The following is a 13,479-nucleotide window of genomic DNA, read 5'->3' as shown; positions in this document are numbered from 1 at the left end:
AGGGTAACAGGAGAAATTGGACTGCAAAAGTTATTGTGCAATTTGTCCTGAGTACGCTGATACCTGATTTGTGGGGGGGGGGCGACTGTTTCGGCGCATGGCAGAGCTCAGAATGGAAGGAGCGCCGTTTGACTTTTTCAATGCAAAATTGGCTGGAATTCAGATCGGACGCCATGTCACGTTTGGAGAGTCCCTGATGTACCTAAACAGTGGAAACCCCCTACAAGTGACCCCATTTTGGAAACTAGACCCCCCAAGGAACTTATCTAGATATGTGGTGAGAACTTTGAACCCACAAGGGCTTTACAGAAGTTTATAACGTACAGCGGTACAATTAAAAAATCATATTTTTTCCACAAAAATGATCTTTTCACCCCAATTTTTATTTTCCCAAGGGTAACAGGACCCTAAAAGTTATTGTGCAATTTGTCCTGAGTATGCTGATTCCCCACATGTGGGGGTAAACCACTATTTGGGCGCATGGCAGAGCTCGGAAGGGAAGCAGCGCCATTTGACGTTTTTGGCTGGAATTGAGATCGGACATCATGTCGCGATTGGAAAACCCCTGATGTACCAAAACAGTGGAAACCCCCCACAAATGACACCATTTTGGAAACTAGACCCCCTAAGGAACTTATCTAGATGTGTGGTGAGAACTTTGAACCCCCAAGGGCTTCACAGAAGTTTATAACATAAAGCCGTACAATTAAAAAATCATATTTTTTCCACAAAAATGATCTTTTCACCCTCACAATTCTTATTTTTCCAAGGGTAACAGCACCCTAAAAGTTATTGTGCAATTTGTCCTGAGTACGCTGATACCCCACATGTGGGGGTAAACCACTATTTGGGCGCATGGCAGAGCTCGGAAGGGAAGCAGCGCCATTTGACGTTTTTGGCTGGAATTGAGATCGGACACCATGTCGCGATTGGAAAACCCCTGATGTACCTAAACAGTGGAAACCCCCCACAAATGACACCATTTTGGAAACTAGACCCCCTAAGGAACTTATCTAGATGTGTGGTGAGCACTTTGAACCCCCCCAGTGCTTCACAGAAGTTTATAACGCCCGGGCGTGAAAATAAAAAATTCGTATTTTTTCCACAAACATGATCTTTTAGTCACCATTTTTTTTATTTTCCCAAGGGTAACAGGAGAAATTGGACCCCAAAAGTTGTTGTCCAATTTGTCCTGAGTACGCTGACACCCCATATGTGGGAGAAAACTACTGTATGGACACACGTCAGGGCTCGGAAGGGAAGTAGTGACGTTTTGGAATGCAGACATTGATGGAATGGTCTGCGGGTGTCATGTTGCCTTTGGAGAGACCCTAATGTACCTAAACAGGGGAAACCCCCCACAAATGACCCCATTTGGAAACTAGACCCCCTAAGGAACTTATCTAGATGTGAGGTGAGCACTTTGAACCCCCAAGGGCTTCACAGAAGTTTATAATGCCAGGGCATGAAAATAAAAAAATCGTATTTTTTCCACAAACATGATCAATTAGTCCCCAATTTTTTCATTTTCCCAAGGGTAACAGGAGAAATTGAACCCCAAAAGTTGTTGTCCAATTTGTCCTGAGTACGCTGATACCCTACATGTGGGGGTAAAACACTGTTTGAGCGCATGGCAGAGCTTGGAAGGGAAGGAGCACCATTTGACTTTTTCAACTCAGAATTGGCTGGAATTGAGATCAGACGCCATGTTGCATTTGGAGAGCCCCTGATGTGCCCAAACAGTGGAAACCCCCAATTCTAACTCCAACCCGAACCCCAACACACCCCTAACCCTAATCTCAGCCCTAACCCTAACCCTAGCCCTAACCCTAGCCCTAACCCTAGCCCTAGCCCTAACCCTAACCCTAACCCTACCCTAACCCTAATCCTAGCCCTAACCCTAACCCTAATGGAAAAATGGAAATAAATACATTTTTTTTATTTTATTATTTTTCCCTAAGTAAGGGGGTGATAACGGGGGGTTTGATTTACTATTTATGGCGGTTTTTATGTTTGGCAGCTGTCGCACGCTAAAAGACGCTTTTTATTGTAAAAATAGTTTTTGCATCACCACATATTGAGAGCTATAATTTTTCCGTATTTTGACCCACCGAGTCATGTGAGGTCTTATTTTTTGCGGGACGAGTTGTCATTTTTATTGGTACCATTTTCGGGCACGTGACATTTTTTGATCGCTTTTTATTACGATTTTTGGGACGCAGAATGAACAAAAACCAGCGTTTCATGAATTTCTTTTGGGGGAGAGCGTTTACACCGTTCCGCGTGCAGTAAAATTGATAAAGCAGTTTTATTCTTCGGGTCAGTACGGTTACAGTGATACTTCATTTAGGTCATTTTTTTATGTTTTGTCGGTTTTATGCAATGAAAACTATTTTATATAAAAAATAATTATTTTTGCATCGCTTTATTCTGCGAGCTATAACTTTTTTATTTTTTTGCTGATGATGCTGTGTGGTGGCTCGTTTTTTGTGGGACAAGATGACGTTTTCAGCGGTACCATGGATATTTATATGCGTCTTTTTGATCGCGCGTTATTACACTTTTTGTTTGGCGGTATGATAATAAATCATTATTTTTTGCTTCGTTTTTTATTTTTATTTTTTAAGGGGTTCACTAAAGGGGTTAACTAACAGGACAATTTTATAGGGCGGGTCGTTACGGACGCGGCGATACCTAATATGTGTACTTTTATTGTTTTTTTTTTGTTTTTTTTCAAAAAATGAATTTATTGGGGAATATTTTTTTTTTTTTACTAATTTATTTGGCGATTTTTTTAAAATTATTTTTACACTTTTTTTTATTTTTTTTACTTTATTACATAGTCCCAGGTGGGACATCACTGTCCTGTGACAGATCGCTGATCTGTCACATCACAGATCACTGTGACAGATCAGCGATCTGTCACAGGCATTGAAGCAGACTTCCTCTTGCCTGCGCTTTGCAGGCAGTGAGGAAGCCAGCTTCCTGCAGGCCCCCGAAGGCCCCCGTCGCCATCTTGGATTCGGGGGCCTGGAGGAAAGGAGCCCCCCGCAGCAGCGCTGCACATTGCGCTGCCGTGGGGGGCTCAGGGAAGCACGGAGGGAGCCCCCTCCCTGCCGATGCTTCCCTTTAACTCCCGGTACACCGCGATCATGTTTGATCGCGGTGTGCAAGGGGTTAACGTGTCGGGGGCGGTCCGTGACCGCCCCTGACACATTGTGCCGGGTGTCAGCTGTGATAATCTGATAAGCTGACACCTGGCCGCGATCAGCGGCGCTCACCACGTGGGCGCCGCTGATTGCTGAGACGTACTATCCCGTCCATGGGCATAGGGGCCCGGGTCCCATGGACGGGATAGTACTTCGGATGGCAGGAAGGGGTTAAATGACTGCTCGTTCTATACTCATGAGTCCAGTGAGTGGTCCCACTTAGTTCACTTTAAAAAGATGCTTTCTTTTAGAAGGGTCATGATCAGGGAGAATCGTTGATTAGGGAATATCCAAAATAGATAACCCTATTTATATTATAATACATTTTACCATGAGTTACTTTTTGCAGAAAACATTTAGGGATTACTTAAATCATTTTTTTTTAAATATGTAACACAGAAAAAGTGTACATAAACAGCACCAATATCCAAGACAAATGATGAGATGATTCACGCCCCTTAGGGATGTGATTCGACAGTCTCAACCACAATGAATCCCGGCAATGGAGGCAGCACATCAAAAGTATTACCAATTCAATGTTTAAGCTTTAATTTAGTCTTTCTGAAGCATAATAGTCTTTTTTACCCTGAAAATCTAATAAATATGGATACAGAGACCCATCCATATTGAAACTAGAATCCAAGCTAAGTATCGATCTTCTGTCAAAAGGATATTGATTCATCATGATAGAGACTACTAATAGTAACGTGCAGTCGGGTTGAAAATCAATTTCCCTAAAAAGGAACAATAGAGATTTAGGATCTAAATTTGTCAAGTAGTATCCCATCATCTCCAACTCGCTTTCACTTCACTGACTTTCTCAGGTGAGTGTACAAAGTCCAGCATAAGTAAGTCTTTGTGCTGTTATGCTTCAGAGAGACTATGACAATTTGCATATTTAATTTCCCAGAGGAGTATGCAAGGCATTTAAGCCTCCTTATACTAGCGTGCCAGACCTGGCATGTCACTCTCCACAATGAGAAACCTTACCTCTTAGATCCCAGTCTTAGTCTCTCACCTAGCCAAATCAAATCTCATACTTTGTACTGATGAAGGGCAATACCCCAAAACACTATGTCTACAAATTGGGATTCTGATTTGTCTTTAATCGAGAGTTATATTTCAAGGCTCGTTAAAATGTTGATAATGACTATTAGGATTGCTATTTTCAATAGGTAGCACTAGAGTTCAAGTCCTCTTCCTCTCTGAAGAGACAATTTGTATATGTAAAAGACAAAACTCTGCACTGGTGATTAAATAGTGATTCATTTGATATGCTCCCTTCACTATCTGGATGTAAAAATATATGTGGTGGGCCCTACTGATGACACTTCTTCTAATTGTTGGTGAGGCACAGCCGGGGAGACAATTTCGATATGTTACTTTAAGCAACTCCTTTTTTTATTTTAAAAGGTAACTTTTCAGAATAAGCTGTCCTGTGTGTACATAACGGATAACACTATTTCTGATGACTCTATAACTAGTACACTGTATTTTCACTAGTTTTCCCTTCTGCAGGCTCTTTGTCTTAAATTGCAATTAGCTCTGAGTTGGTTGAGACTAACTGCTATGATGTCTCCCAAAAACAACACACATGAATGGATTCCTGCTCTTCATTCCTTTTTTTAGTATACAGACGAAGCAGCAGCAGCTTTGAGGAAATTATTTGGCAGTACTGAGCTGTGTGAATGTGAATCCTGCTTTGGAATGAAGAAAAATATTTGTTGGAAAGCTCACGGCCCTTCCGCCTGTTTCCTCACTGTGATTTTCACTCCTCCCTCTCCTTTCTATTGAGTGTAATGGTTTTTGTTATATGACACCTCAGAGCACTGGCAGTCCATCTTATCTCTTGTCTATATAAAAGAGATTTGAGATTTTTTTAGAGTTCATGGGGGGAGAAGTGGGAGAAGAAGTTGGGAGGTGGAGAAGTGGCTTAAAAGAGGACAAGTAAGCAGATTTCTTTTATAAGACATAATACAAAAGTTTCTTATATTTGCCTGTGGTATTGTTTTTGCAAAGTTTGTTTAAAGTACAATTCGATTTAATGCTCTATTGGGTTACATTGTTTTTAATATAAGAAAAGGTATATTTAAAACTGACAAGTAAATTAAAGTTCCAATATGAACTGTTTAATTCAGCAGCATGCTGTCATGTCCGCCATGTCTGTTTTGCCTCATGAACCCCTGGAGCGGTGTGCACAAGCACCTTGTGTCTGCTATCCTGCTTGTTCCCTAGAGCAGTGTGCACACTCACCTCATGTCTGCTGAGCTGCAAGATGCCTGCGTTTCTGCTTTGCCTTCTGTGATCTTCTCGTCATGTCTAGAATCCCTGATTATGTGACGTTTCCTAGGATCCTGCACTGTCTGGTTCTGCAATCATCTCGTCATGTCTGAAACCTTGATCATGTGACGTTTCCTAAGGTCCTGCACTGTCTGGTTCTGCAATCATCTCATCATGTCTGAAACTCTGATCATGTGACCTTTCCTAGGATCCTGCACTGTCTGGTTCTGCAATCATCTCGTCATGTCTAGAATCCCTGATTATGTGTCCTTCCTAGGATCCTGCACTGTCTGGTTCGGTGATCATCTCATCATGTCTGAAACCCTGATCATGTGACTGCGCTCTGTGATCCTGGAGCATCTGAACTAGGAAGTTCTCCCCTGGTCCTGACCCGGAAGAGGAGGTGTTGGGCCCTATATCAGACCACCCCTTCCTTTGCTCAAGGCCTGATTATTGTGTTGCTTCCCTGCACGGCTCTTGGTCTGTGGGGTTGCTCCCTCTATTCTGTGCCCTTGCACTTTGCTCTGTAGTGTTTCTCTGCACACGCTCCGTGCTCGTATTCCGCCTCTTGTCTTGTGCCATGTCTTGTGTTGTCTCTCGTGCCATGTTTGTCTTTGCCTTGCTTTGCCTTGTAGTCCTTCCGCTGTTCTCTGCTTTAGTCTGTGTTGCTATGTCTCGCCTTAGCTATTCTTTGACTTGTAGTCCTTCCTCTGTTCTCTGCCTTGCCTGTTTCGCCATGTCTGGTCTTTGCTATTCTGAGCCTTGTAGTACTTCTCATGTTCTTGTCTCAGTCTGGTTTTCCACACTCTGTCCTCTGGTACTCTCTTGCACATTTCCAAGTCTAGTCCCAAGGTTCTCCCTTGGCCCGGCTCTGGGTTTCGGCCTACGCTCCGCTGCTAGACTCTGTCCTCGCTCTGACCTGGCTCTGTTTCTGCCTATGTTCCGCTCTGTGTTCCATACCTTGTTTCTTGCCTAGTCTTGCCTTGTTCCTTGCCTTGTCCTTGCCTTGAACCCCGGTGTGGGTTCCCCTTGGCCGTCTCCTGTGCCGTGGTAAGTGCCTCGTGCTTGTGTACAGCCGTGTGCACTGGCCTGTGTGGCGTGCCTCCTGTGTGGCTCCTAGCACGCAGCCCTTCCTTGAGCCTTGGCGTGGCTCCTAGCACGCACCCTGCCTTGAACCCTGGCGTGCCTCCTAGCACGCACCCTGCCCTGAACCTGGCGTGGCTCCTAGCACGCACCCTGCCCTGAACCTGGCGTGGCTCCTAGCACGAAGGTTCCTTTGCCCGCCTCCTGTGCCAAGGTCGTGCTGGCGTTACAGCCGTGTGCACTGGCCAGGGAGGTGTGCATCCCGCGTGGCTCCTAGCATGCGTCTTGCTCTGAACCCTGGCGTGGCTCCTAGCACGCACCCTGCCTTGAACCCTGACCTTGGCGTGTCTCTACACATTCACTCTGTCTTGTACCTTGTGCCTTGGCGTGTCTCTACACACGCAATCTGTCTTGTACCTTGTGCTTTGGTGTGTCTCTACACACGCACTCTGTCTTGTACCTTGTGCTTTGGCGTGTCTCTACACACGCACCTGTCTCGTTTTGTGAACCCTGGCGTGTCCCCTACACACGCACCTTGCCTTGCACCTAGCCTTGAACCCTGGCGTGTCCCCTACACACGCACCTTGCCTTGCACCTAGCCTTGGACCTTGGCGTGTTCCCTAACACGCACCATGCCTGGATATCTGTCGTGCCTCCTTGCCTGAACCCTGGTTTGCCTGCCGGATGCCCGGAACCTGCCGATCGCTGCCAGAGATCGTAAGCTGGATGACTGCGGCCTGATGTCCGGAGCTGATGTTCGCAGCCTGATGCCTTGATCATGACGATCGTCGCCAGCGGTCCGGAGTCCGATGCCATTGTGCCTTTACCTGTACCTAGGCGTGCCACCTGGCACGTACTATGCTATGGACCTTGGCGTGCCCACGCGCGCACCTTGCACGTTTTGCTTGTTTTCACATTTGCACTGAATGTGATCCTGAAGATCTTAATGAAGATACCTTGCACTTACCTCTTGTCTTGTTTCCTGCTTGTCTCTGGTCGTCAGACACTCTCGTAGTGTCCCCCTGAGCCGGCCGTCTGGTCCCAGCAGTCGTGGTGGCTCACCCCCTTGGTCTTGCCCCTGACACTCCCTGTATAGGGGGTGGATTCTCACAAGGTCAGCTCGCCCTCGGTGGGTGGGTGCCACGACTCAGAGGGTCCACTCAAAAAATGGGCTCAGCAGGAGCTGAGTCCGTCACACATGCATTTAAGAAATACTTAAATAGGTTTTATCAAAGTACCATGATTAGCATATTCCTAGAATTTTAAAACGAATCTGTCAGTCAGATTTTGCTAAGTAAACTGCAAACAGTGTCAGGTTGCCTGTTATGATTGAGTCACCGTAGGAGGCAAAAATAGAAATGCTAGCTAAGTCCAGAAAACCAGAGAAGTTGGCAGCTATCGGATTGCAGACCCCTGAACCTATCAACACAACTAGCAGTAGCCGTGGGGGGCTCCTACGATGCCCTAGGCCCCTCGATCACAGCCGGAGGACTACATAGCCTAAAGACAGAAAGGGAAATCTAAACTGCCCCAGAGCAGACCCCAAAGCAAAAGGCAGCCCCCCACATATAATGACGGTGAAGCAAGAAGAAAGAACAAAACACAGACAGAAAGACAGACTGAGCAAAGATGGGGCCCAAGCTAGCTTAGATAGGAAAGGACAGGAAGGCTGCTGTCTGCAATCCGTGAAAAACCCTATGAAAATAAGAGCCAACAAACTGACAGTAAAAAAGGCCCTGAAGACGCTAGGCTTCAAAAAAGGCTATGTCAGTACTCAGGAATATTCTGAAGACAGAGCAACAGGCAAAAGGAGATTCAGCTCACCCCAGGAGGGAATGGCAGAATCCAGAAAAGCAAGGAAAACAAAACACTAATGCAAAAAGGCAAAGCAGAAATCTTAGCTTTAGATGAGCAGGAATCAGACTGGTTTCCTAGAAGTCCACAGAGAAATCACCCGCAGGCCAGAAGGGCGTCGGCAGCCTTATATCCAGTCAGTGACTCCACTCAGCCAGTCATCATCATCAGCCCCAGGTGTTTGACAATCAGGCTCACTACCTTTCTTCACCAGAAGAGGGAGTTCCTCGGGCCTCAGTAGTGAAGGGGAAAATGAACTCACAACAGTTGCCACTGTTATACTGATTAACCCCTTCACTACCAAGGGTGGTTTGCACGTTAACTACCGGGCCAATTTTTACAATTCTGACCACTGTACCTTTATGAGGTCATAACTCTGGAACGCTTTCATGGATCCCGGTGATTCTGACATTGTTTTCTCGTGACATATTGTACTTCATGTTAGTGGTAAAATTGCATTCAAATAACTTGCGTTTATTTGTGAAAAAAACGGAAATTTGGCGAAAATTTTGAAAATTTCACAATTTTCCAACTTTGAATTTTTATGCCCTTAAATCACAGCGATACGGCACACAAAAAACTTAATACATAACATTTCCCACATGTTTACTTTACATCAGCACAGTTTTGGAACCAAAATTTTTTTTTGTCAGGAAGTTATAAGGGTTAAAAATTGACCAGCGATTTCTCATTTTTGCAACACCATTTTATTTTTAGGGACCACTTCACATTTGAAGCCACTTTGAGGGGTCTATATGATAGAAAATACCCAAAAGTGACATCATTCTAAAAACTGCACCCCTTAAGGTGCTTAAAACCACATTCAAGAAGTTTATTAACCCTTTAGGTGCGTCACAGGAATTTTTTGAATATTAAAAAAAAAATGAACATTTAACTTTTTTTCACAAAAAAAATACTTCAGGTTCAATTTTCTTTATTTTACCAAGGGTAACAGGAGAAATTGGACTGCAAGACTTATTGTGCAATTTGTCCTGAGTACGCTGATACCTGATATGTGGGGGGAACCACTGTTTCGGCGCATGGCAGAGCTCAGAATGGAAGGAGCGCCGTTTGACTTTTTCAATGCAAAATTGGCTGGAATTCAGATCGGACGCCATGTCACGTTTGGCGAGCCCCTGATGTACCTAAACAGTGGAAACCCCCCAAGTGACCCCATTTTGGAAACTAGACCCCCCAAGGAACTTATCTAGATATGTGGTGAGAACTTTGAACCCACAAGGGCTTCACAGAAGTTTATAACGTACAGCGGTACAATTAAAAAATCATATTTTTTCCACAAAAATGATCTTTTCACCCCCAATTTTTATTTTTCCAAGGGTAACAGGACCCTAAAAGTTATTGTGCAATTTGTCCTGAGTATGCTGATACCCCATATGTGGGTGTAAATGACTATTTGGGCGCATAGCAGAGCTCGGAAGGGAAGCAGCGCCATTTGACGTTTTTGGCTAGAATTGAGATCGGACACCATGTCGCGATTGGAAAACCCCTGATGTACCAAAACAGTGGAAACCCCCCACAAATGACACCATTTTGGAATCTAGACCCCCCAAGGAACTTATCTAGATGTGTGGTGAGAACTTTGAACCCCCAAGGGCTTCACAGAAGTTTATAACGTACAGCAGTACAATTAAAAAATCATATTTTTTCCACAAAAATGATCTTTTCACCCTCAATTCTTATTTTTCCAAAAGTAACAGGACCCTAAAAGATATTGTGCAATTTATCCTGAGTACGCTGATACCCCACATGTGGGGGTAAACCACTATTTGGGCGTATGGCAGAGCTCGGAAGGGAAGCAGCGCCATTTGACGTTTTTGGCTGGAATTGAGATCGGACACCATGTCGCGTTAGGAAAGCCCCTGATGTACCAAAACAGTAGAAACCCCCCACAAATGACACCATTTTGGAAACTAGACCCCCAAAGGAACTTATCTAGATGTGTGGTGAGCACTTTGAACCCCCCAGTGCTTCACTGAAGTTTATAACGTCCGGGCGTGAAAATAAAAAAATCGTATTTTTTCCACAAACATGATCTTTTAGTCCCCATTTTTTTATTTTCCCAAGGGTAACAGGAGAAATTGGACCCCAAAAGTTGTTGTCCAATTTGTCCTGAGTACGCTGATACCTCATATGTGGGAGAAAACTACTGTATGGGCACACGTCGGGGCTCGGAAGGGAAGTAGTGACGTTTTGGAATGCAGACTTTGATGGAATGGTCTGCGGGTGTCATGTTGCGTTTGGAGAGCCCCTGATGTACCTAAACAGTGGAAACCCCCCACAAGTGACCCCATTTTGGAAACTAGACCCCCTAATGAACTTATCTAGATGTGTGGTGAGCACTTTGAACCCCCCAGTGCTTCACAGAAGTTTATAACGACCGGGCGTGAAAATAAAAATATCGTATTTTTTCAACAAACATCATCTTTTAGTCCCCATTTTTTTATTTTCCCAAGGGTAACAGGAGAAATTGGACCCCAAAAGTTGTTGTCCAATTTGTCCTGAGTACGCTGATACCTCATATGTGGGAGAAAACTACTGTATGGGCACACGTCGGGGCTCGGAAGGGAAGTAGTGACGTTTTGGAATGCAGACTTTGATGGAATGGTCTGCGGGTGTCATGTTGTGTTTAGAGAGCCCCTGATGTACCTAAACAGTGGAAACCCCCCACAAGTGACCCCATTTTGGAAACTAGACCCCCTAATGAACTTATCTAGATGTGAGGTGAGCACTTTGAACCCCCCAGTGCTTCACAGAAGTTTATAACGACCGGGCGTGAAAATAAAAATATCGTATTTTTTCAACAAACATCATCTTTTAGTCCCCATTTTTTTTATTTTCCCAAGGGTAACAGGAGAAATTGGACCCCAAAAGTTGTTGTCCAATTTGTCCTGAGTACGCTGATACCTCATATGTGGGAGAAAACTACTGTATGGGCACACTTCGGGGCTCGGAAGGGAAGTAGTGACGTTTTGGAATGCAGACTTTGATGGATTGGTATGCGGGTGTCATATGCGTTTGGAGAGCCCCTGATGTACCTAAACTATTGAAACTCCCCACAAGTGACCCCATTTTGGAAACTAGACCCCCCACAGAGCTTATCTAGATGTGTGGAGAGCACTTTGAACCCCCAAGTGCTTCACAGAAGTTTATTACGCCTGGGCGTGAAAATAAAAAAAACATTTTTTTCCGCAAAATTATATTTTTGCCCCCAATTTTTTATTTTCCTAAGGGTAACAGGAGAAATTGGACCCCAAAAGTTGTTTTGTAATTTGTCCTGAGTAGGCTGATACCCTACATGTGGGGGTAAAACACTGTTTGGGCACATGGCAGAGCTTGGAAGGGAAGGAGCACCATTTGACTTTTTCAACGCAGAATTGGCTGGAATTGAGATCAGACGCCATGTTGCCTTTGGAGAGCACCTGATGTGCCCAAACAGTGGAAACCCCCAATTATAACTCCAACCCGAACCTCAACACACCCCTAACCCTAATCTGAGCCCTAGCCCTAACCCTAGCCCTAGCCCTAACCCTAGCCCTAGCCCTAGCCCTAACCCTAGCCCTAACCCTAACCCTAGCCCTAACCCTAACCCCAGCGGGAAAATGGAAATAAATACATTTTCTTTTAGTTTTATTATTTTTCCCTAACTAAGGGGGTGATAACGGGGGGTTTGATTTACGATTTATGGCGGTTTTTATGTTTGGCGGCTGTCGCACGCTAAAAGACGCTTTTTATTGTAAAAATAGTTTTTGCATCACCACATATTGTGAGCTATAATTTTTCCGTATTTTGACCCACCGAGTCATGTGAGGTCTTATTTTTTGCGGGACGAGTTGACGTTTTTATTGGTACCATTTTCGGGCACGTGACATTTTTTGATCGCTTTTTATTCCGATTTTTGGGACGCAGAATGAACAAAAACCAGCGTTTCATGAATTTCTTTTGGGGGGTGCGTTTACACCGTTCCGCGTGCGGTAAAATTGATAACGCGTTTTTATTCTTCGGGTCAGTACGGTTACAGCGATACCTCATTTAGGTTGTTTTTTTATGTTTTGTCGGTTTTTTGCAATGAAAACTATTTTATATAAAAAATAATTATTTTTGTATCGCTTTATTCTGCGAGCTATAACTTTTTTATTTTTTTGCGGATGATGCTGTATGGTGGCTCGTTTTTTGCGGGACAAGATGATGTTTTCAGCGGTACCATGCATATATATATGCGTCTTTTTGATCGCGCGTTATTGCACTTTTTGTTCGGTGGTATGATAATAAATCATTATTTTTTGCTTCGTTTTTTATTTTTATTTTTTAAGGGGTTCGCTAAAGGGGTTAACTAATGGGACAGTTTTATAGGGCAGGTCATTACGGACGCGGCGATACCAAATATGTGTACTTTTATTGTTTTTGTTTTTTTTTTATTTTGAAAAAATGGATTTATTGGGGAATATTTTTTTTTTTTTACTGATTTATTTAGCGATTTTTTTAAATTATTTTTAACACTTTTTTTTTTTTTTTTTTTTACTTTATTACCTTGTCCCAGGTGGGACATCACTGTCCTGTGACAGATCGCTGATCTGTCACATCACAGATCACTGTGACAGATCAGCGATCTGTCACAGGCACTGCTGCAGACTTCCTCATGCCTGCGCTTTGCAGGCAGTGAGGAAGTCAGCTCCCTGCAGGCCCCCGTCGCCATCTTGGATCCGGGGGCCTGTAGGGAAAGAGCCCCCCGCAGCAGCGCTGCACATTGCGCTGCCGTGGGGGGCTCAGGGAAGCACGGAGGGAGCCCCCTCCCTGCCGATGCTTCCCTTTAATCCCCGGTACACCGCGATCGCGTTTGATCGCGGTGTGCAAGGGGTTAACGTGTCGGGGGCGGTCCGTGACCGCCCCTGACACATTGTGCCGGGTGTCAGCTATGATAATTAGCTGACACTCGGCCGCGATCAGCGGCGCTCACCACGTGGGCGCCGCTGATCGCGATGACGTAATATTCCGTCCATGGTAATTAGGTCCATGGTCACATGGACGGAATATT

The 13,479-nt window shown here is 44.6% G+C and overlaps 1 protein-coding gene across 1 annotated transcript in view; it reads right to left on the bottom strand.

Moving 5' to 3' along the window:
• The window catches only part of LAMA4 (laminin subunit alpha 4), a 227,737-nt gene that overhangs the window by 70,934 nt on the left and 143,324 nt on the right, over window positions 1-13,479 (bottom strand). The gene's annotated exons all lie outside the window — the stretch shown is intronic.

This window comes from Dendrobates tinctorius, unplaced genomic scaffold, assembly GCF_039654945.1.
Source record: "Dendrobates tinctorius isolate UK_male_01 unplaced genomic scaffold, ASM3965494v1 ptg000046l, whole genome shotgun sequence".
NCBI lineage: Eukaryota > Metazoa > Chordata > Amphibia > Anura > Dendrobatidae > Dendrobates > Dendrobates tinctorius.
This window is presented reverse-complemented; position numbering and strand designations above follow the sequence as displayed.